Source organism: Pan troglodytes, chromosome 5 (assembly GCF_028858775.2).
Source record: "Pan troglodytes isolate AG18354 chromosome 5, NHGRI_mPanTro3-v2.0_pri, whole genome shotgun sequence".
Lineage (NCBI taxonomy): Eukaryota > Metazoa > Chordata > Mammalia > Primates > Hominidae > Pan > Pan troglodytes.
In genome coordinates, this window is record NC_072403.2 from 6094353 (window position 1) to 6116518 (window position 22166).

Here is a 22166-nt window from a genome sequence, read left to right on the forward strand (position 1 = left end):
CCTCCTGCTCGCTCTGTTCTATAAGCAACCCACAGATTGCTCCCTGTGAAGAGGAGCCTGCCAGGGGAGCAGCATTCCACCAGACCCTGATTTAGCAAGATATTTCCGTATCATTCCCCCAACCAGCTGGAATTCCTCCACTGCTCTTGTGTAAAAATCTAACTCATCTCGCTGAATTTCCTGATTTAAAAGTCTAATTCGTTTCACCAAAAGTGTGACAGAAGGAAACCAAGTACACCATCTCTGTCTTACCAAACCAAAGCTATTGCATGTGCATTCTGGGGGAAAAAAATGGTCCAAATATGTTATGGAGGGGGTGCCAGCCCAGTGTCATCCTCTTACTATTCCCATAGGATCTTGGCTGATGGCATCAGAGGAAAAACAAGTTTATCGATTACTTTCAACCATTAAGCTCACTCCTCCATGAAAAATAAGTCACAAGTCCAATGTCTCTTATTAAAATAAGCACTGCAAAATATAAAGGAGTCACAGTTTTAAAATGGGACACACGTTCTCTAAGCGGTGAACCACGTTAGAGGTGCACTGTTTACATTGTATAAAGTCCCCTGGAGCCAGGGTTAGGAAGCGCATCTGTTCTTTGGTGTTCTGGGATGAAGGAGAAAGGAAAATGTGCTGCCAGAAGTGAGTGGGAAGGAGCCCATGAGATAAAGGAAGTAAATCCATTTGCTGATTGCAATAATAATGGTAATACACGAAGCTATATATACATACATACATACATACATGCAAACTTTCACATTTTTTACAAAAAAGAACTTAAGGCTTCCACACATGTAATCAGCCCTTATGAACTCTCCTGATTAGCTGCAAGGAAAATCTTCCTTCCTCCTTTTTCCTGCACCATCCTGGGCTCCCTTTTGACTTGTTTTTTTTTTTTTTTTTTTTTAACTTATAAACGATCAGCTCATATTCTGAAGTTTGTAGTCCCCTCCCGCCCCCTCTCTCTCTATACGGCTCATTTACACTGGCAGCTGTCGTGCTGCTGGGCATCCTCAAACCCACCAGTTTCCCTTTTATGTTTGAGCAGACAAACATGATGATGCACTAGGCATCACTGTGCCACTCAAAATGCTTTTTTGTTTTTTTTATTGCATCTGAGAGAAATCTCAAGGTTGCAAACGTGGAGTCAGAATTGTCTCCATGTGTCTCAGTGGGAAGAGTATCGTGTGAAGGAACAAGTTGATTCTACTAATCAAAAGGAATTTTTTTTGATATCAGGTCATCCTCCCAATGAATTTATATTACCGAGTGGAGGGTCACATGAAGAAAATGGTCAAACAGCACCACCTACAGCAAGAACTGAGAAGTGCAGCGGAGCCGGGCTGAGTCAGGAAAGAAAAGCAAGCTGGGGCCTGGCTCAGCGCTCTCCCCTCTGCTCCTGTCTGCACGGAAAGATTAGGATGACAGTGGCAGGAAGCCTGTGCACCTAGTATGCATCACTTGAAGGGAACACACAGATTCCAGTAAACAGTTGGAAGGAAATGTTAATACCAGGCTCTGCTAAACAATATGAAATGACTCCTAGATGAGACAAGCGACTTTCATCAAAGTTTCCTGATACCTGAAAAGACAGCCCAGGGGATCCTGCACTGCATGTGGTGTATGTAAATTAAGCGGGTTTTTTTCCCCTTTGTAATCAAGGCTCATACACAAACAAAATCACACTTTAGAAACGGCCTATTTCAACTTGTAACTAACTTGCTTTCAGGGGCTCCAGGTCAAAAAGAAATAGAGCACAAAGACGCTTTCTCCTTAGGGATCATACACAAATTCACTCTGTCCGTTTCTTTCCCACATGGAGCAACAAAGCCATCAGACCTCTCCATCCACCCATCGGGTCCTTCCTGATTAAAGTGAGATAAATCACAGCCCTCTCTCTCCAGATGGCAGGCGACAAGAGGGGGATGCTTGCCTCAAGAAGTCCTCCCCATCCCTCTGCATTCATGCAAGCCCGAGCGGAGAGATGCAAGAAATTATGGATGCATTTTAATTCCCCAGACACTGCAATTAAAAATGGAAATTTTTTGGCCACGCGTATTGGCTCACGCCTGTAATCCCAGCACTTTCAGAGGCCGAGGTCGGCGGATCACCTGGGGTCAGGAGTTCGAGACCAGCCTGGCCAATATGGTGAAACCCTGTCTCTACTAAAAATACAAAAATTAGCTAGGAATGGTGGTGGGCGCCTGTAGTCCCAGCTACTCGGGAGGATGAGGAAGGAGAATCACTTGAACCCGGGAGGCAAAGTTTGCAGTGAGCCAAGATCGCACCACTGCACTCCACTCTGGGTGACAAAGCAAGACTTCATCTCAAAAAATGTTTTTAAAAAATGGAAGTGTTGTTCTTTCGTTTGTAAATGTGTTTTGGTAAAAGAGGGGCAGTTTAAGCAACCCTTTCTATTGTCTACATTGTTAAAATTCATCCGACATGGACTCTTGACTCCGTTTTGCCTGGGCAGACCCAATTCAAGCATTTACAACAGCTATAACCTCCTCAAATCAAAAAGAGGAATCAGCATTATTGCTAAGTTCAAATAAGGTCTTGTTTTATTTCATTTTTATTTTTGAATGCAGCCATTCCTCCAGGTGCTGCCATCAGGTAAGATTGTCAGTCCTGATTAGGTAAAGGTATTATTACAAAATGCAATTCTTAAAAATTCAGTGTCTAACTACACTTTTAATAAGCCTTTCCCCCTCCCCTATGTATTCTCCCTTAGACACCCCTTCTCAAATTTAAAATCACAGAAACTAAAATATGATGCCTAAAGAGAGCCTAGCGACTGCCCAGTCCTCTAATTTGATGAGTGGGAGTACTGAAGCCCAGAGGAGGTCAAGTAATTTGTTCCCAATGTCTTAGATAAGAAGAAAATGACCAGCTGGGAAATCCCACTCATGTCAAGGCAGAGGCACAGGGCCACAGACTGTGGTTGAATTGTGCCACACTCCTACATCCTTCTTTAGGAATCACAGAACATTCCTGTGTTGAGTCGGAGTCACTGACTTCCTTTTCAGGCTGATTGAGTTCTGTCCTTACGGGCTGCGACAAGAAGTTTTGGTATTATGCTACACCAAGACCATTTATCTAGTTCAATAAATGAGCACAGTCCTTAGAGCCCAGCAACTTTCCCCATGTCCAGTAAATGTAGCTTCTCCATTAGAAGCTGTCAGAATGGAGCCTTCTGGCTCATCTTGATTTTGATTTGTGCAAGAATGAATGGTTGTGCTAAGACAGCTTTCCTAGCTGATAGAGAGCGTAACTTTTTTCTCATAATCTATAAAAAAATTAAATTAGAACTTTTTTCTCATAATCTGTGAAAAAATATTAAATTAAATCTGGCTCGTCTTGATTTTGATTTGTGCAAGAATGAATGGTTGTGCTAAGACAGCTTTCCTAGCTGATAGTGAGCAAAACTTTTTCCTCATAATCTATAAAAAATATTAAATTAGAAGCATAGAGTTTATTTCATGACTTTTATCTTCCTGCAATTTTCTTGTGGGCATAAATGATTTGTTTTTATCCCGCCTGCCCCCCAATCCCTTTTCCAAGAGACTAAAAGAGTATCTAGTGCAAAGTAGAGACTCAAATATTTTTTAATAAACAGTGATCCCAGCCACCCAGTGCATGTTGCCAAATGCCAACCCCATAAATGATCAAACACATCATCTCATTCAGCCAATCAAAATCAAGTGCTACCTATTTTTTTAAGTTTTCATAGCCCTTGGGCATCTGCTTTCTCAGCATTTCCCAAACTTGAGTCATTCTCATCCTGTCTTCCTAATTTTGCTCTGTCAATTACTATTATTTATTTCATATATTTTTAAATAGCCCCACTTTTGAAACTTAAATACATGCCTTTTAAAAGGAAGCTTTCTTACTACTATACATCAAAAGCCATTATTACTTGTTCTAAGTACTCATAACAACATGTTCACAACTATTAAAATTTAGTAATGTGCATCCACATACTCTCTAAATTCATGGAGCATCTGCACACACTTTAAGAAACAATTCTGCATTACTCACTCAATTTTCTTGACATCCTTCTGAGGCAGGACAAACCTTGGGCCCAAAGAATTGAGGTAGGAGTCCAAGCAAGTTGCCAGCCACATAAAGGCAAACCTTGGCTCGGAAGTCAGGACTACCAGCCCCTAGGTTATGGTTCATGCTCTTTCCTCTGCTCTCCAGAACCTCCTATCTCCAAGTGTAGTTAGCAGCCCAGATGCAGCAGCATCCTCTAGAGACTTGTTAAAAATGCAGAAGCTCAGGCTCCACCCCAGGCCTATGCAGACTGAATCTGCATTTTAACAAGGTCCAGGTAATTCACGTGCACATTAAGTTTGAAAAGGCCTGGTCTAGATCAGCGGTTCTCTAACTTAGCAGCACATTAGAACCATCTGTAGAGACTTTAAAAATACCAGTGCCTGGGCTTCACCTCCCAGAGAATCTGACTTAAGTGTCTGGGGTTTGCCCTGAGTCTAGGTATTTTTAAAAACTCCTCAGCTTATACAAAGCTGGCAGGGCCGGGCACAGTGGCTCATGCCTATAATCCCAGCACTTCGTGAGGCCAAAGTGGGCAGATTGCTTGAGTCCAGGAGTTTGAGACTAGCCTGGGCTAAAACCCCATCCCTACAAAAAAAAAATACAAAAAGTAGTTGGGCATGGTGGTGGCACATACCTGTAGTCCCGGCTACTCAGGAGGCTGAGTCCTCGCTTGAACCCAGGAGGTCACGGTCTGGTCAACAGAGCAAGACCCTGTATCAAAACAAACAAACAAACAAACAAAAAATGCTAGCAGCTTACCAGCTAGGGAGGCCTGTACAGCCAAGTTTTCCAAATGGGGCTACATTAGTTGTTCCAGAACTTTAGCTGCATCAAAACCACCTGGATGGCTTGTTCAGCTACAGAAGGTCTGGCCATGCCCCTAGAGTTTCCAGCTGAGGGTCTGGAATGAGGCCCGATGATTTTCATTTCTAACAATCTCCAGGTGATGCTGATGCTGTGGGTCCAGGGACCACATTTTGAGAATCTATGCTAAATGAATCGGAGAAGACCAAAGCTCAAACTTATTCCAAGAACTTTTCAAGGCCCACCTGCAAGTTGTAGTGGAAGTAAGCATCTAAGGGTGCAAAAAAGTTTCACTGTAGACTAAGGCCTTTTACCTGAGCTCTCAAATGCTCACATTTCTCTTATCAACCTAAATAACAAACAGAGAGAGGCTCTCCACAAGAAAAAAGATATTCGTTTGGAAACAGAGCCTTGCAATAGAAATAGGCAAGCCAGAGTAAACTATATGCATATTCACGGAGGTAAAGGAAGACAAAAGAAAAAATGAGGAAGATTATATGATCATTTGGAAATGATTATCCTTGGCTACAAAGATCAATAACAAAGGTGATGCCAGGCCCAGGTTGGACAGGCAGTTGTTGGGCAAATATCCTTCAGAAGCATTGTTGTGTGCAAAGTTGCAATGGGCTTTGTGCAAGATTGTGTTTTTTGCAGTCTTCTGTGATAAGTTTTTGTTATCAGGCATACAAGCCCAAGAATCCTTTTTTGCATGGCCTTCCCTGGCTCTATTTGTCAGGGTTTTGGTTAGGGGAGGGGTATTTTTAACACTCTCAATGTAAAAAATGCCATAAGGTAGGTACCCCAATTGCTTGTTTCGTCTTCATAAAATAACTTTTCCACCCGAACAAAGTCTACACATAAATTGTAAAAATACCCTGGCATGCAGTTCCTGGAAAAGTCTGGAGTCATTCTCGGGGTTCCCACCCAGGTGGGCAAGCGTAGCCACCACAGATAAACACAAAGTAGGGGTGCACGCTGGGGTTTGGTGGCAGGCAGTGGCCCTGGTTCTGATATTTGGCTGAAAACACAGCTCCTCTTTGTCACCCTCAGGAAGCCATCCCAAACCGCTCGAGGAGTCCTTGAAGCCAATGTTACCACTAGGACAGCAAGTTTGCCTGAAAGCTATTTGCCTTTGCAGCAGATTCATTAAGCCAGAACAAAGAGAAGACCAATGACTAAAAGATTTCTCTCCTTTTAAAAATCATGCTCTTTAACTCATAGCACATTTTCATTGTCCATCTGGGCAAAGCCGCTGTCTCATTTTGCTTTTTCCCTCGTCTGTGATGCTCACACTCATCCTCCCTATCCCATCAGCAACCTCTCTAGTATGTTTGATATGTGTCCTTAAACTTTCTATCTTGGCCGGGGGCACGGTGGCTGTCATCTCAGCACTTTGGGAGATGGAGGTGGGTCTATCACTTGAGCCCAGGAGTTTGAGATCAGCCTGGGCAACATAGTAAGATTTCATCTTTACTAAAAATAAAAAACAAAAAACTTTAGCCAGGTATGGTGGCCTGTGCCTGTAATCCTAGCTACTCGGGAGGCTGAGGCGGGAGGATCACTTGGGCCTGGGAGGTCAAGACTGCAGTAAGCTGAGATGGCGCCACTGCACTCCAGGCTGGGCAACAGAGTGAGACCCTGTCACAAGAAAAAAAAGAAAGAAAAAACAACTATCTCTGTAGAAATAGGCAAGGTTGTTTGATATGCAAATGTGGCTTTAAATTACATAATAACATTATATCAGTAAGCCCATTTTTTTCTTATAGTTGCACTCAACATCATGATTTTAAGACCTAGGCATGTTGCTTTATATTTTACCTCATGAGAAGTCACCTTTACACATCTGTTTCTCACACTGAAATCAACATGCTTTTGAGTCAGTATTTAGGACTGAGTGAGGCTGTTGGCTGGAGTTAATCTGACACCAGATGCATTTATCCCTCTTTAGGACTGTAACGAATTCCTTTCCGGTCTGTTCGCCCATGCTCACTAGTTGGCATCACAGGTGTCATCTTTGAAAAAGAAAAACATCTCATCCCTTGGTTTCCTGACAACCACCCCCACCCCCTGCCTTGGCTCTCTTTCATGGAATTTGCACCAAACAGCACAGAGACAAACGTCTCTCTAACGTCTATGATTTATCCTCGCTTACACAAGATCACTCCAGCCTATAAAAAAGTATTTTTAAAAAATATGAAAAGTTACCCCAGTCTTGGATTACAGAGTTTCAGATAAAAATGAAAACATAGTAAAATTGCTTATCAGAGAGTTTCCTGTTCTTATTCGCCCTTACTCCTTTCGCAGATGTGAGTCATAAATCCACAACCAAATCCTCCCTCCTTCGAGGTCAACTCCTACTAACACCCATGAGGAGGGAATTTGGCTCATATAATAACACTGAATTAAAATGTATAATGTCCACATGTACATGAGAGATAAAAAGAATGCTTCTTCGGGTATGTTTCCAGCCCAATCTTTCAAAATATGTGAAGTATTTCTTAATCTACTATACCCTATAAATGATAAATATAAGATACTAAGATTTAAAATACTTTCAATAACACTTTCCTAGGCCTCCAGATGAGCACTACATAAGTTTATAATAAAATGTTTAAAATAGCTACCATGTATTATGTGTTTATAATGTGCCAGGCACTGGAGTAATGTGTTTTCACATTTTAATCCTCATAAGCCAAAGACATAGATTTTTTATCTTCGTTTTGAAGTTGAAAGACCTAAGGCTCAGAGATAAATTTTTTAAAAATCTTTAATCCCTTTATACAAGATTAGCTCATTCTCACAAGCCAAAAATAAAACCCAAAACTCCCATATCTCCCCATATAAAAAAATACTCTTTAACTTCTTTCTCCCTCCAGAACCCCTCCTCCCTCTCCTTTCTATCTTCAGCCAACATCTGGAAGGTTCTGTCTACATTCACTCCTCCGTGTTAACGCCTCCCTCTTCCCCTCCTTTCCTTGCAACCTGGTTGCCTCTCACAGCAGTGAAACAGGAAGCTGTTTCCCCAGCCCATAACCAACTGTAACTTTTAATCACTGTGCACCCTTGGCCGCGGCCGCCTCCTCCTTCAATTTAACTCCCTGCCTTGATCTGCCATCTCTGGCATGCTCTACTTACATTCACTCCTCCTCTTCATGTGTTTCTGGGCTGCTTTGCCAACTCTTCTTCCTCTGCTGCCCTCATACATCCAGGCAGAGGAGCACAGCTTCTGCCTTGGCCTCCTGCCTTAGTTCTAACTGGTGTCCCCTGAGCATCTCAAGCCCCCAGACTGGAGCCTGTGTCCTGGGGTTAATTCCCTTCCACACCTATGGAGGCTTAGCTCCTGCCCACCAGTGGGGTTATCACAAGTGCCTGCCTTTTCCTCACACTCTGCCTCTTACAGGGTTTCCGTAGGCTGGCCATTTGTGAGTTGTGTGACCCTGGACCTCAGTGTCCTCCCATAGAAAACAAGGAGCATGAACTAGATTTATCTCTAGTGTCCTTTCTAGGTGTTTCTTTCTTTCTTTATTTTTAAACAAGATCTCACTCTGTCACCCAGGCTGGAGTGCAATGGCACTAACATGGCTCACTGCAGCCTCAACCTCCTGGGCTCAAATGATTCTCCTGCCTCAGCCTCCCAAGTAGCTGGGACCACCACTCCCAGCTAATTTTTTTATTCTTTGTAGAGATGGGGTTGCAATGTTTCCCAGGCTAGTCTCGAACTCCTGGGCTCCTAAGAATTTTAACATTTGAGTTTTCTTCCAACAAAGAGGTGGAGGAAAATATAACTTTATATAAACATGTATAAACCCTGCTTCCCACTTTAATTAAGCCATAAATTCCTGCGGCAGCTAGTGATGTGAAGAGGCAAGTGAGAAGAGGAAATGTGCATAAGACTCCCAGCAGCTTGGAAGTAAACAGGGAGGACTGAAGTGACCCTGTTGCTCCGAAGGTGGCTGTTCATTAGCCTCCTTCTGTCCTTAGACCCAGCTGGAGCATTGCATGCACTGGCTCCCAGGTTGCAGGGGATGTCAGCAGCTCCAGCTCATCCGATTGAAGGAGGCCATGTGGCTTTCCCTGGACTTTCTGCTTGAACAGTGAATTCCTGTAGGGCCTGGATCCATTGCCCTCTTCTCCTCCCACCCCACCCAAGCACTCTTCTTCATGAGTTTGCTTTCTCCTATCTTTTTTTCCTCCACTTTTCCTTCAAAAATTGTTGATTAAGCACCTGCTACGGGCCAGACATTTTTCTAGAGGAACACCTCAATGAGCAGACAGGTTCTTGTTCTCATAGATCTTCCATTTTAGAGAGAAAGCTGAACGATAAACAAATAATACAGCAGGTGGTGAGGGGTGCTATAAAGAAGGATGAGCAGGGTAAGTGGGTGAGAAAATGTGCTACTTTGTCCTCTAGAGGCCAGGGAAAGCCTCTCTGTTTAGGTGATATTTGACAGAGATTTGAAGACACTGAAGGAGTGAGCCATTTGGATCTCTAGGGAAAGAGCATTCTTCCCCAGACAGAGAACAGCAAGTGCAAAGGCCATGATGAAGAAGGGAGCTTGGCCAGAGTGAGGGACACAAACGGCAGCCTACGGTGCATGCACGTCTTAAGAGATGAGGTTCCTGGTGCCCTTTGACTGCCTCAGAGATCCCGTGCTCACAACACACAGCCCCAATCATCCTAAAATACATCTATGCTATAGAAACTTGTCCAAAAATATCCTTGCATAATGATTTACCTTCTGGTATCCCACCCATGAAAGCAGAAATTTCCTGCTTTCTCCTAATAATTACTAATAATTCTCCTAATAATTACTAATCTGTCTCCTCCTCCAAAATGTAAGGCCAAGAAGAGCAGGGACTTGGCCTATTCATTCACTGCTCTATGTTCGGCTCCTATTTCAGTGCTAAAAACCAAGTGGGCCCTCAATAAATATTTTTGTGAATTTATTTATTTATTTATTTCATTTTTTGAGACGGAATCTCTCTCTTCCGCCCAGGCTGGAGTGCAGTGGTACGATCTTGGCTCGCTGCAACCTCCGTCTCCTGGGTTCAAGGGATTTCTGGCTAATTTTTGTATTTTTAGTAGAAACAGGGTTTCACCATGTTGGCCAGGCTGGTCTCGAACTCCTGACCTCAAATGATCCATCCACCTGGGCCTCCCAAAATGCGGGGATTACAGGCGTGAGCCACCGCACTTGGCCAGCCCTCAATAAATATTTATTTTCTAGGTGAAATGGGGAATCTAACTATGCTACATGGTAATGAGGCAGCTGACTTTCTTGGAAGCAGAAGACCTAATTCTAGATGTGGTGACACAAAAGCAATAAAGGAAGGACCTCTATAAATCACTCGTGGAGCTGAGCCTCAGCTCTCAAAGTGTTAGATTAGAACTAGGGATGGCAAAATCCTGTTACAGGCACAACAACTCACCCCCTCCCTTCCATGGCCACTAGACTCTCTAATGAAGCGTGGCTGTCTCTCTCTGGAAAAAACTACAGAATTATTCCCACCCAGTGCTCCTAGCAGCCACAACCAAAGGGTCAGAGGTGACCCTTACAATGAACCCAATTTGCCATCCCTCAATTAGATGTTTAAGATTCCTTTCCACTTTAATATCCTGTGGTGCAAATCTAAGCAAGCCTGCTTGTTTGGCCACATGGAGGTACATGTTCCTGCAAAATCAACCCCAAGAAATCCTATTGCTCACAGGTAAGCAGGTAACTCCTGCTTCCATAGCAGAGGCAGTCACTAGTAGTACTTGCTTCAATTGGGACAAATATTTTTCACCCGGAAACTAATTCAAGGCTACCTTTTTCAGACTCCTTCGAAGGCTGCTAGAATTGGTCCCTTGAGTAAGCTGAGTGTTGTGGTGCCCCTCAGTTCCCATGCCATAGAAGCTCGAACCTCATTCATTAATACACTAGCCCTAAGGCTTGAAACCAGTCTGGCCTGGCTTGGAGCCTTTAGATCACTCTCTAGCTTCTGGCCAATAAGAATGAGCTTCTAGGCCAGGCATGGCGGCTCACGCCTGTAATCCCAGCACTTTGGGAGGCCGAGGCAAGTGGATCACTTGCATCCAGGAGTTCAAGACCAGTCTAGGCAACATAGTGAAACCTCATCTCTACAAAAAAATACAAAAATTAACCGGGCGTGGTGGCACGGGCCTGTAGTCTCAACTATTCAGGAGGCTGAAGTGGGAGGATCGCTTGTGTGGGGAGGTCAAGGCTGCAATAAGCTGTGATGACACCACTGTACTCCAGCCTGCATGACAGACTAAGGCTGGAGTGCAGTCTCCAAAAACAAAACAAGACAAAACCAAAAACCTGCAGCCTGCACCACTCCTACTGGTAGGCTTTCTCTGATATCAGCACTTCGAGCAGGTGATAACACTATGAGGTTTATTTTTAATTGCTAGGTGTGGTGGTTGTATTTCCTCAGAGTAAAAATGCACTTCCTTCCTCCCTTTGAAGTGAGATGTGGACCTGTGATTTGATCTGGCCAAGAAAGTGTGACCGAAAATGACCTGGACACTTCCAATGGGAGCTTTAAAAGCCAGTGCACAATTTATCACTGATCCTTGTTCTGCTTCAGTCATCGTAGAAGCCCAGGTCAGGATGGAACTCCCACCAGCCTGGATTGCTGATTAAGGATGCTCCATGTTAGAGCAAAAATATAAGTTGTTTTAAACCACAGAAATTTGGAGGTGGTTTCTTATTGCAACATAACTAGTCTCTATTGACTGATACTCCATGGTGTAAGATTACTCATGGGATTTTTCTAGCTCAGAGTTTCTCAATTTTGGTAGGATTGACGTTTGGGGTTAGTTATTGCTTTCTTGTGGGGACCATCCTGTGCATTGCAGGATGTTAAGTGGCATCCCTAGCCTTTACCCACTAGACACCAGCAGCACCCCATCCCAAGTTGTGACCATCAAAAATCCCTCAACAGTATGATTCCACTTATTTGAGGTACCTAGAGTAGTCAAAATCATGGAGACAGAAAGTCAAATGATGGTTGTCAGGGGCTGGGAGAAGAGGGAAATGGCGAGTTAGTGTTTAATGGGTACAGAGTTACAGTTTTGCAAAATGAAAAGAGTTCTATGGATGGATGGTGGTGATGGTTGCACATCAGTGTGAAGGTGCTTAGTGCCGCTGAACTATACACATGAAAATGGTTCAAATGGCTAATTTTATGTTATGTGCTTTGCCACAATTTTTGAAAATGGAAAAAAAAATGTCTCCAGACATTGCCAATGTCCCCTGGAAAGCAAAATCGCCCCTGGTTCAGAACTAGTGTTCTAGCGGTAGTGCAACACATTCAATTGTAAAATATGTGTAAAAACGTGGGCTTAGGGCTCAGCCCTGCTTTTTCCCATTGAGGGTTAGAATCTCATCTCTCCTAAAATATTTTTTATCCACTCAGATTTTAGGCCAGGATCAACAGGACAATTGAACGGTTTGATCTAGAAAAAGCCCCTGTCTATGGACCCAAAACTGGGGTGATATGAATACACTCTGTAAAAACTCTTACACTGTTTTAAGCTTTACATCTGATAAACAGAGCACAGTAGAGACTCCACTTGGGATAATTTTTCCTGAAACCTACTTGTTTTTCATGCTGTTTCTGCAGTTAAGGTGCCTGGTCTTGAAATGTGTTGAAGCAAAAGAATGGGAAGAGCCAAGGGACACATCAGGGAGTTTCCAAATGACAGAACTGCAAACCTGCAGGGCAGTCCTCTGCTGAGGAAGAGGTAGCTTACACTCCGAATGCATCTTGAGGAGTATTCTCCATACCTGAGGAATAAATTAAGGCTAACAAGGGGGCCTAAATGGTGATTGGCTCTGCTCTTGACCAATTGAATTCCATGCTCGGACTGAGGCAGCAGAGGGCTTCTTACACCCACCTCCACCACCATCACCCTGCCTAAGTCATCTCAGAGAATCCTCTTTCTATCTCAGTATTGGGCCTACATTCTTATGCTTCAGCCCTTTTCCATAATGACCCCTCCAGATTGCCACACTCTAGAACCACTACAGAGGGTGGCGTTACTGCTGTATGGACACTTCATCTCAAAGTGAGGGGCCAGCTCACATGATTTGCAGGGTTCCTTTCTCTGGCCTTCTAAAACATTCTCCAGGTTGAGGCTGAAACTGCTCCCCCAAAGCCCCATAATAGGCATGAACAGATTATCCTCCTCTTCTTGGTTCTCATGGCTAGAATCCTTAACCAATCCTCTCCCCACAAAGTAGGGTTGATTTCACAAGCTGTTATTTCAGCTGCTCGTTCTGCCATCTGCTCTTGAGTTGCTTGGTGAACACCTCCAGTGGGCTTGGAGCTGCACTGTCACGCTTCACCCCAATCAGCTTCTGGCCCCCCACACTCAAACACATCTGCATCGGCACACCCCTCCCACGCCCCAGTTCTGCCCACAGTGGATCCATCCATCTGCACTCCAGGCCCCAGCCCCTTGGGAGCTTGCGCTATCAATTACTTGCACTTAGTTCAGAATCTTTAGCCACTCCATGTTCATAGTTATTTCATTTATTCAATGTAGTAACATGTTTAAACCTCTCCCGTCCTGGAAAAAAAAAAAAAGTCCTACATTTAACCCTATCTCCCTCTTTAGCTTAAAGTCATCTGTAATCTTCCTTGCCATTTATTTACTCCATGTCCCAGGTTGAACAGTATCCACAAACCCCCAAAAATTCATGTTCTCCCTAGGAATCTTAGAATGTGACTTTATTTGGAAATAGGGTTGTTGCAGATGTAATTAGTTAGGAGTGGACCCTTAATCCACTATGACTGGTGTCGGTGTCCTTAGAAGAAGAATAGAGGGAATGCAGAGGCACACACAGAGAGGAGGCCATGTGATGATGGGGGTGGAAACTGGGGTGATGCATCTACAAGCCAAGGAATGTCAGGGCTTGCAGGAAACCCCAGAAGCGAATGGAAAGGCATGGAGCAGATTCTTCCTAGCATCTTCAGAGAGAGCATGGTGCTGCCAACACCTCGTTTTGAACTTCTAGCTTCCAAAACTGTGAGAGAAAAAATTTCTGTTGTTTTAAAAAGACACCCAGTTTCTGGTATTTTGTGACAGCAGACCTAGAAACTGAATATACCCTTTAAACCACCACCGTTTTCCTTTTGGTTCCAAGATTCTTTCGTGTATGACCTGCGAGAGCCAAATCCAGTCTTTATTTGGCCTCTCTGGAGCACGTGGAACTCATTTTTTATTCCTTATTGATGCTTCTCCCCCACATCCTTCTCGGCCTCTTTCATTGCTTCCTAATCTCACAGCCAGCTACCGCATACTGGAGTCCCTGGGTTCATCACCGCCTTTTCCCACTCTGTTCCTGCTCCACCGCAATCTCATCCAAATACCAGCTCTCCTCCCACCCCCATGCTGATGATTCCCCAAGCCCTCTGGCCTAAGCCTCTCTCCTGAGATCTACTTTGAGTTCCCCACTGCCTCCTGGACATTTCCACCTAGAACTTGTACAAGCACTTCAAAAACTACATGGCTAAAATGGAAGTCATGGTCTAGAAGCCTCCTTCCCAAATAAACCTGCTTTTCCTCCTGTAACCTGCATGTCAATGAGAGGCTTCACGTTCACACAGGGGCATAAGCCAGACACCTGGCATCTTCTTGGGCTTCTCCTCTGCACCCTTGGCCGTGGTCACTGAAGCCAAAGGACTCTGCCCATAAGGGTTTGGGGAATGTATCCTCTGCATCCCTGCTGCAGCTGCTTCAGCTCAGCCTCTTACCACCTCTTGTGGCTAGCGGAGACCTCCACTACACCAGACTTTCATGCTGCTCTGGGAGCACTTTCTTATACCACCTTGTTTTAAGCCATTCCCCTGCTTCGAATGCTTCAGGGTTTCCTGGTCACCTGCAGGATGCTGTCCTTAGCATTCCTCCACTTGGAATAACAATGCCTTGTAGTATCTGGCTTTCAGGAGTTTAGAGTGGAGGGGCTCTGCATTCAACTCCAGGACCTACCCCATACTTGTTGCGTGGCCCTGGGCAACATACTTACTCTCTCTGTGCCTCAGATTCCTCACCTGAAAATGGGGATAATAATAGTACCTACCTCATAGGGTTGTTGTAAAGATTAAATGAGCGAATATGTTCAGAGTACCCGGAACTGTGTCCAGCATGTCGTAAGTGGGCACTAAATATTAACTGCTGTTGCTGTTAAGTATTACCTTTCCCCACTCATTTCCGTACAACTTCCAATGTGCGTTGTTTTCCAGCCGATCAGAACACTCTTCCATCTTAGAAGAAAAAAAAAAAAGCCCTACCTGTGTTCCCCTGGCTCTTGGCCTTGACACACACTGTCTGGAATACCTTTCCCACCACCTCTCATCCCATGCTCCCTATGAACATACTTTGACTCATCTTTTCTAACCTAGGTACCCTCCCCTGCAGTCAAGCATGCTCTTCACTGAGCCTTCGTAAGGCCCTTGTGCTCACCTCTATTGCAGCACAGATCACACTGCATGATAAAGGACCATCTCCTGTCTCTCTGTCCATCTTTCAGAGTTTGCTGTATTGATCTTAGTGATGTCAGCATGTGGCACTCAGCTAGACAAAGAAAGCAGGCTCAATAAAGGCTGGTAGAATTAAGTAAAGAATTGTATAAAGGCATTAAATAGAGATGGGGTACAAATATGTCCCAGGCTGCCTGGGATAGTCCTGGTTTAGGCCATGGTCCTGATATAATTACTAACAACACCCTCTTTCACTGTCAAAAATATCTCCTTTGGACAATACATTATAAGGTCACTCTAGGTATTAGAGCTGTGATTCTCACCCTATCGGGCCCAATTTTCTCTTTGCTTAACAGCTATTTTAGAATACCCTATGCACTATCTTTAAATGGGATTGATAGGCAATAGAAACTGCCAATAACAGAATTTCAAAAAAACCAATGTAATACCCTAAATAGAATGCTAAATGGAAAATGAAGGAGATTTTTTAAAAAGTAGCTTAAACTAAAATTATGTGTGCAGTATTTTGATGTGTAAATGCTTAGGTCTTACACTTCTGGCCAACATGGAGTAACAGAGACCAAAATTACTTTCTGACCTAAAACAACAAAAATACTGGACAAAATATATGAAACTATGGCCCTCCAGCAACAAAGGGAATCAATCACTGGAATCAAGCATCAAAGGGCAGTGATCCTCAAGAAATGAGAAACAAATGAGGCTAGCGCAACAATTGACCTCCCAAACACCTTAGAAAACTCTCCAGGCCACAGCACAGGAAGAAAGAATGCAGATGGAGCTCAGACATCTTCCTGAGTTTAGAGGACAGAACTGTGAGTCTGGGAAGGCAAATGTGGCTAGAATTCATAGGGCAGAATATTGAGGAGGAGAGGGCTGTACAAAGACAGAGCTCTGGAAATCTGAAGATAATACTTACCCTCCTTGACTGTTTAACAGAGTAGTGATCACAGTATGCAGGTATGAAAATCGCCTGAGAGGCTGGACCCGCTGGCTCGCACCTGCAATCCCAGCACTTTGGGAGGCTGAGGTGGGTGGATCACAAGGTCAGGAGATAGAGACCATTCTGGCAAACATGGTGAAACCACATCTCTACTAAAAATACAAAAATTAGCTGGGTGTGGTGACACACGCCTCTAGTCCCAGCTACTCAGAAGGCTGAGGCAGGAGAATCTCTTGAACCTGGGAGGCAGTGGTTGCACTCACCCAAGATCCAGCAAAGCATGGGCAACAGAGCAAGACTCAGTCTCAAAAAAAAAAAAAAAACAGAAAGAAAAAAGAAAACTGCCTGAGAATGGAAAAAGAATCATCCACAAAGAGAGCCAGCCCCTCTTCCCCCCTGGCTCTTGGGACCCCGATCGCAAGGTGGGGAGGCACCTCGCGAGGCGGAGACTGAGAGCCAGCTCCTCTTCACCCCCTGGCTCTTAGGACCCCCATCGCAGGAAGGGGAGGCACCCACCGCGAGGCAGGGACTGAGAGCCAGCCCCTCTAAGCCTTCTGGCTCTTAGGACACCCATCGCAGTGGGGGGAGGCACCCCCAGCGAGGCGGGGTCTCAGAGCCAGCCCCTCTTCCCCCACTGGCTCTTAGGACCCCCACCGCAGGGGGGGAGGCACCCCCCGCGAGGCGGGGTCTCAGAGCCAGCCCCTCTTCCCCCACTGGCTCTTAGGACCCCCATCGCGGGGGGGGAGGCACCCCCCGCGAGGCGGGGTCTCAGAGCCAGCCCCTCTTCCCCCACTGGCTCTTAGGACCCCCATCGCAGGAAGGGGAGGCACCCCCCGCGAGGCGGGATCTCAGAGCCAGCCCCTCTTCCCCCACTGGCTCTTAGGACCCCCATCACAGGAAGGGGAGGCACCCCCCGTGAGGCGGGGTCTCAGAGCCAGCCCCTCTTCCCCCACTGGCCCTTAGGACCCCCATCGCGGAGGGGGGAGGCACCCCCCGCGAGGCGGGGTCTCAGAGCCAGCCCCTCTTCCCCCACTGGCCCTTAGGACCCCCATCGCAGTGGGGGGAGGCACCCCCCGCGAGGCGGGGACTGAGAGCCAGCCCCTCTTCCCCCACTGGCTCTGAGGATCCTCCGTGGACTCACAGCCTCTTTACCATATTGTGAGTAATATCATCTCCCCCTCTGGAGATTACGAACTCTTTCACAGACGGGTGTACACCCTCGGTGTACAGAGGGTGTACACCCATCTGTATTGGGAGTAATATCATCCTCTTCATCCCTGAATATGAAGAACAGTATCACAGGGGTGTTTCTACTCCCTGCGATATCGCGTGTCATATGTAGAAAGGAAAGACATAAGAGACTCCATTTTGAAAAAGACCTGTCCTTTAAACAATTGCTTTGCTGAGATATTGTTAATTTGTAGCTTTGCCCTAGCCGCTTGGCCCCAGCCACTTTGACCCAACCTGGAGCTCACAAAAACATGTGTTGTATAAAATCAAAGTTTAAGGGATGTAGGGCTGTGCAGGACGTGCCTTGTTAACAAAATGTTTACCAGCAGTATACTTGGTAAAAGTCATCGCCATTCTCTAGTCTCAATAAACCGGGGACACAATGCGCTGTGGAAAGCCGCAGGGACCTCTGCCCTTGAAAGCAGGGTATTGTCCAAGCTTTCTCCCCATGTGATAGTCTGAAATATAGCCTCATGGGATGAGAAAGACCTGACTGTCCCCCAGCCCGACACCCGTAATGGGTCTGTGCTGAGGTGGATTAGTAAAAGAGGAAAGCCTCTTGCAGCTGAGATGGAGGAAGGCCACTATCTCCTGCTTGCCCCTGGGAACTGAATGTCTTGGTGTAAAACCCGATTGTACATTCGTTCAACTCTGAGATAGGAGAAAAGCTGCCCTGTGGCGGGAGGCGAGACATGTTTGCAGTAACACTGCCTTGTTATTCTTTACTCCACTGAGATGTTTGGGTGGAGAGAAACAAATCTGGCTTATGTGCACATAAGCCAGTCATAGTACCTTCCCTTGAACCTAATTATGACATAGATTCTTTGGCTCACATGTCTTCTGCTGACTCTCTCCTTATCATCACCCTGCTCTCCTACTACATTCCTTTCTGCTAAAATAATGAAAATCATAATCAATAAAAACTGAGGGAACTCAGAGGCTGGTACCGGTGCAGGTCCTTGGTGTGCTGAGCGCCGGTCCCCTGGACCCACTGTTGTATCTTTACACTTTGTCTCTGTGTCTTATTTCTTTTCTCAGTCTCTCATCCCACCCAACTAGAAATACTCACAGGTGTGGAGGGGCAGTCCACCACTTCATCCACCTTCTGTCATATTGAAAGTAACATCATCTTCTTCCTTCCAGGATCCTGGGAATAATATCCCTGGGGGGTTTCCACTTTCTGCCATGTATGTAGTCATATCACCCCCTCCGCCGTGGAATATTATTAAGGACCATCTCACACGGGGGTGTATACTTCCTCCGATATTGGGAGTGACATCAACCTCTCGGTCTCTGAATATGAGGAAGAAAATCACAGGGCGGGTGTACACCTCGAGCTCCACGATGGGGAGTCATATCTGTCTGTTATGGGGAGTAATATCATCCTCTCCCTTTCAGGATACTAATTACAATTTAACAGGCTGGGTGAACACAGCCTGCGATGCTGACATTATTATCATCCTCTCCCCCTCTTCCTCCCCTGGCTCTTAGGATGCCCATCTCAGGGGAGCAAGCCACCCCCCGCGAGGCGGGGACTGAGCCAGCCCCTGTTCCCCCCCTGGCTCTTAGGATCCGTATCGCGAGGGGGGCAGGCACCCCCTGCGCGGCGGGGACTGAGAGCCAGCCCCTCTTCCCCCCATGGCTCTTAGGACCCCCATCGCTGTGGGGGGGAGGCACCCCCCGCGCGGCGGGGACTGGGAGCCAACCCCTCTTCCCTGCCTGGCTCTTAGGACCCCCATCGCAGGGTAGCAAGGCACCCCCCGCGAGGCGGGGACTGAGAGTCAGCCCCTCTTCCCCCCATGGCTCTTAGGACCCCCATCGCTGTGGGGGGGAGGCACCCCCCGCGCGGCGGGGACTGGGAGCCAACCCCTCTTCCCTGCCTGGCTCTTAGGACCCCCATCGCAGGGTAGCAAGGCACCCCCCGCGAGGCGGGGACTGAGAGTCAGCCCTTCTTCCCCCCCTGGCTCTTAGGAGCCCCATCGCAGTGGGGGGATGCACCCCTCGCGAGGCGCGGACTTAGAGCCAGCCGCTCTTCCCCCCCTGGCTCTTGGGATCCCCATCGCAGGGGGGGAGGCACCCCCCTCGTGGCGGGGACTGAGAGCCAGCCCCTCTTCCCTCCATTTCTCTTAGGATCCCCATCGCAGGGGGGGAGGCACCCCCCGCGAGGCGGGGACTGAGAGCCAGCCGCTCTTTCCCCCCTGGCTCTTAGGACCCCCATCGCAGGGAGGGGAGCCACCCCCCGCGAGGCAGTGACTGAGAGCCAGCCCTTCTTCCTCACTCAACTCTGAGGATCCCCATCACACGGGGGAGGCACACCCCGCGAGGCGAGGACTGAGAGCCAGTCCCTCTTCCCCCTCTGGCTTATGACCCCCATCGAGGATTCTAAGATCCTTAGGACCGACCTGGAGGGCTGTGGGTATTAGGTGTCCAAGAAGAAAACTCAGATCTGCCGACGACCGCAGGTACCTTACTTGGGATTTACTATTCGACAGGTGTCCGAAAGCAGCCCGGGATCCCAAAGAAAGCAGGTCATTTGCAATCTTCCGGAGACTAAGGGCAGAAGGCTGGTGAGAGAATTCCTAGGAGCTGTGGGGTTTTGTAGACTGTGGAGCCCAACTTTGCAGTATTAGCCACGCCTTTGTATGACATCACAAAGGGGGCGGGGACCGGGAACATTTGGAATGGGGATTCCAACAACAGCAAGTCTTTCATGAGTTAAACGAAAAACTTCTGGAAGCCCCAGCCCAGGGGCTACCGGATCTCACAAAGCCTTTTCCATTGTATGTGTCAGAGAAAAGATGGCAGCTGGACTTTAAACCCAAACTGTGGAGCCCTGGCTGAGGCCAGTGGCCTACCTCTCTAAACAGCTAGACAGGGATTCTAAAGGATGGCCCCCCTGTTTGAGGGCCTTGGCAGCAACTGCCCTGCTAGTACAAGAAGCAAATCAGCTGACTCTTGGGTAAAACCAGAACATAAAGGCCCCCCAAGCTGTGGTGACTGAAAGCCAGCCCCTCTTCCCCTCCTGGCTCTTAGGACCCCCATCGCAGGAAGGGGAGGCACTCCCCGTGAGGTGGGGACTGAGAGACAGCCCCCTTCCTCCTGGGCCCTTAGTACCCCCATCGCAGGTGGAGGAGGCACCCCTGGCGAGGCGGGGACTGAGAGCCAACCCCTCTTCCCCCCCTGGCTCTTAGGAACCCCATCGCAGGGGGAGGAGGCACCCCCCGCGAGGCATGACTGAGAGACAGCCCCTGTTCCCCCCCTGGCTCTTATGACCCCCATCGCAGGAAGGGGAGGCACCCCCCGTGAGGCGGGGACTGAGAGCCAACCCCTCTTCCCCCACTGGCCCTTAGGATCCCCATCGCGCGGTGGGGGAGGCACCCCCCGTGAGGCGGGCTCTCAGAGCCAGCCCCTCTTCCCCCACTGGCTCTTAGGACCCCCATCGCAAGGGGGTGAGACACCCCCCGCGATGCAGGGAGTAAGTGCCAGCCCCTCTTCCCTCTCTGGTTTTTAGGATCCGCGGTGGACTCACAGCCTGTTTACGGTATTCGGAGTGATATCATCTCCCCCTCTGGAAATTATAAACTATTTCACAGATGGGGGTACACCCTCGGTGTGCAGAGGGTGTACAGCCGTCTGTTTTGGGAGTAATATCATCGTCCTCCTCCCTGAATATTAAGAACAGTATCATAGCTGTGTTTCTACTGCAGGTGTGATTGGGCGTCACATCCTCCTCTCCCACGTGGAAATTAGAACCGATATCAGTGGGGGCGTGCACACCTTCTGTGATATTTAAAGTGACATCATCCTCTTCCCTCCAGGATCATGAGAACAATATCCCTGGGGGGGTGTACACTTTCTGCGATATTGGGAGTAATATCTCCCCCTCTGCCTTGGAATATTATTAAGGACCATCTCACACAGGGGTGTACACTTTCTGCCATATTGGGAGTAATATCGACCTCTCGGCCTCTGAATATTAGGAACAATATCACAGGGTGGGTGTACACCTCCTGCTCTGTTATGGGGAGTAATATCTATCTATTACCGGGAGTAATATCATCCTCTCCCTTTCAGGATGTTAATAACAATATCACAGGGTGGGTGATCACAGCCTGAGATACTGGAATTATTATCATCCTCTCCCCCTCGGGATACCAGGAACAATATCACAGAAGAGGTGTACACTCCCTGCGATTTTGGAAGTAATATCCTACGCTTCTTCCGTGAATATTAGGAGCAATATCACCGGGTGGCTGTACATTCATTGCTATGTTGGGAGTCATGTCATACTCTACTCCCTGGATATTAGGATCAGTGTCACAGGGTGAGTGTACACCTACTGAGATATTAAAACTAATATCATGCTCTCCATCCCTGGATATTAGGAACAATATCACGGGTAGGTGTACACCCCCTGCGGTATTAGGAGAAATAATATGATTAATTATTAAGCATCAATCTTAATAATATTATTAATTGTTAAACATCAGTCTTAATAATTATCAATGGTAATATTAATTAATAGTATAACGTTATTAATCATTAATGATTATTTTAAATGTACGATTATGCATGATTAAAATTATCTGTATTAATGTCATTTTTCAATAATATTAGTTAT

General features: G+C 46.7%; 1 long non-coding RNA gene across 1 annotated transcript; it reads right to left on the reverse strand.

The window, feature by feature from the left end:
• Positions 1–13587: 13587 nt before the first annotated feature.
• Positions 13588–16285, reverse strand: LOC129144203 (uncharacterized). Its single transcript, XR_008548383.2, has 3 exons — positions 15338–16285; positions 15070–15138; positions 13588–13898 (listed from the first exon to the last, which is right to left on the reverse strand). It is a non-coding gene; the product is annotated as an uncharacterized LOC129144203 (long non-coding RNA).
• Positions 16286–22166: the final 5881 nt, after the last annotated feature.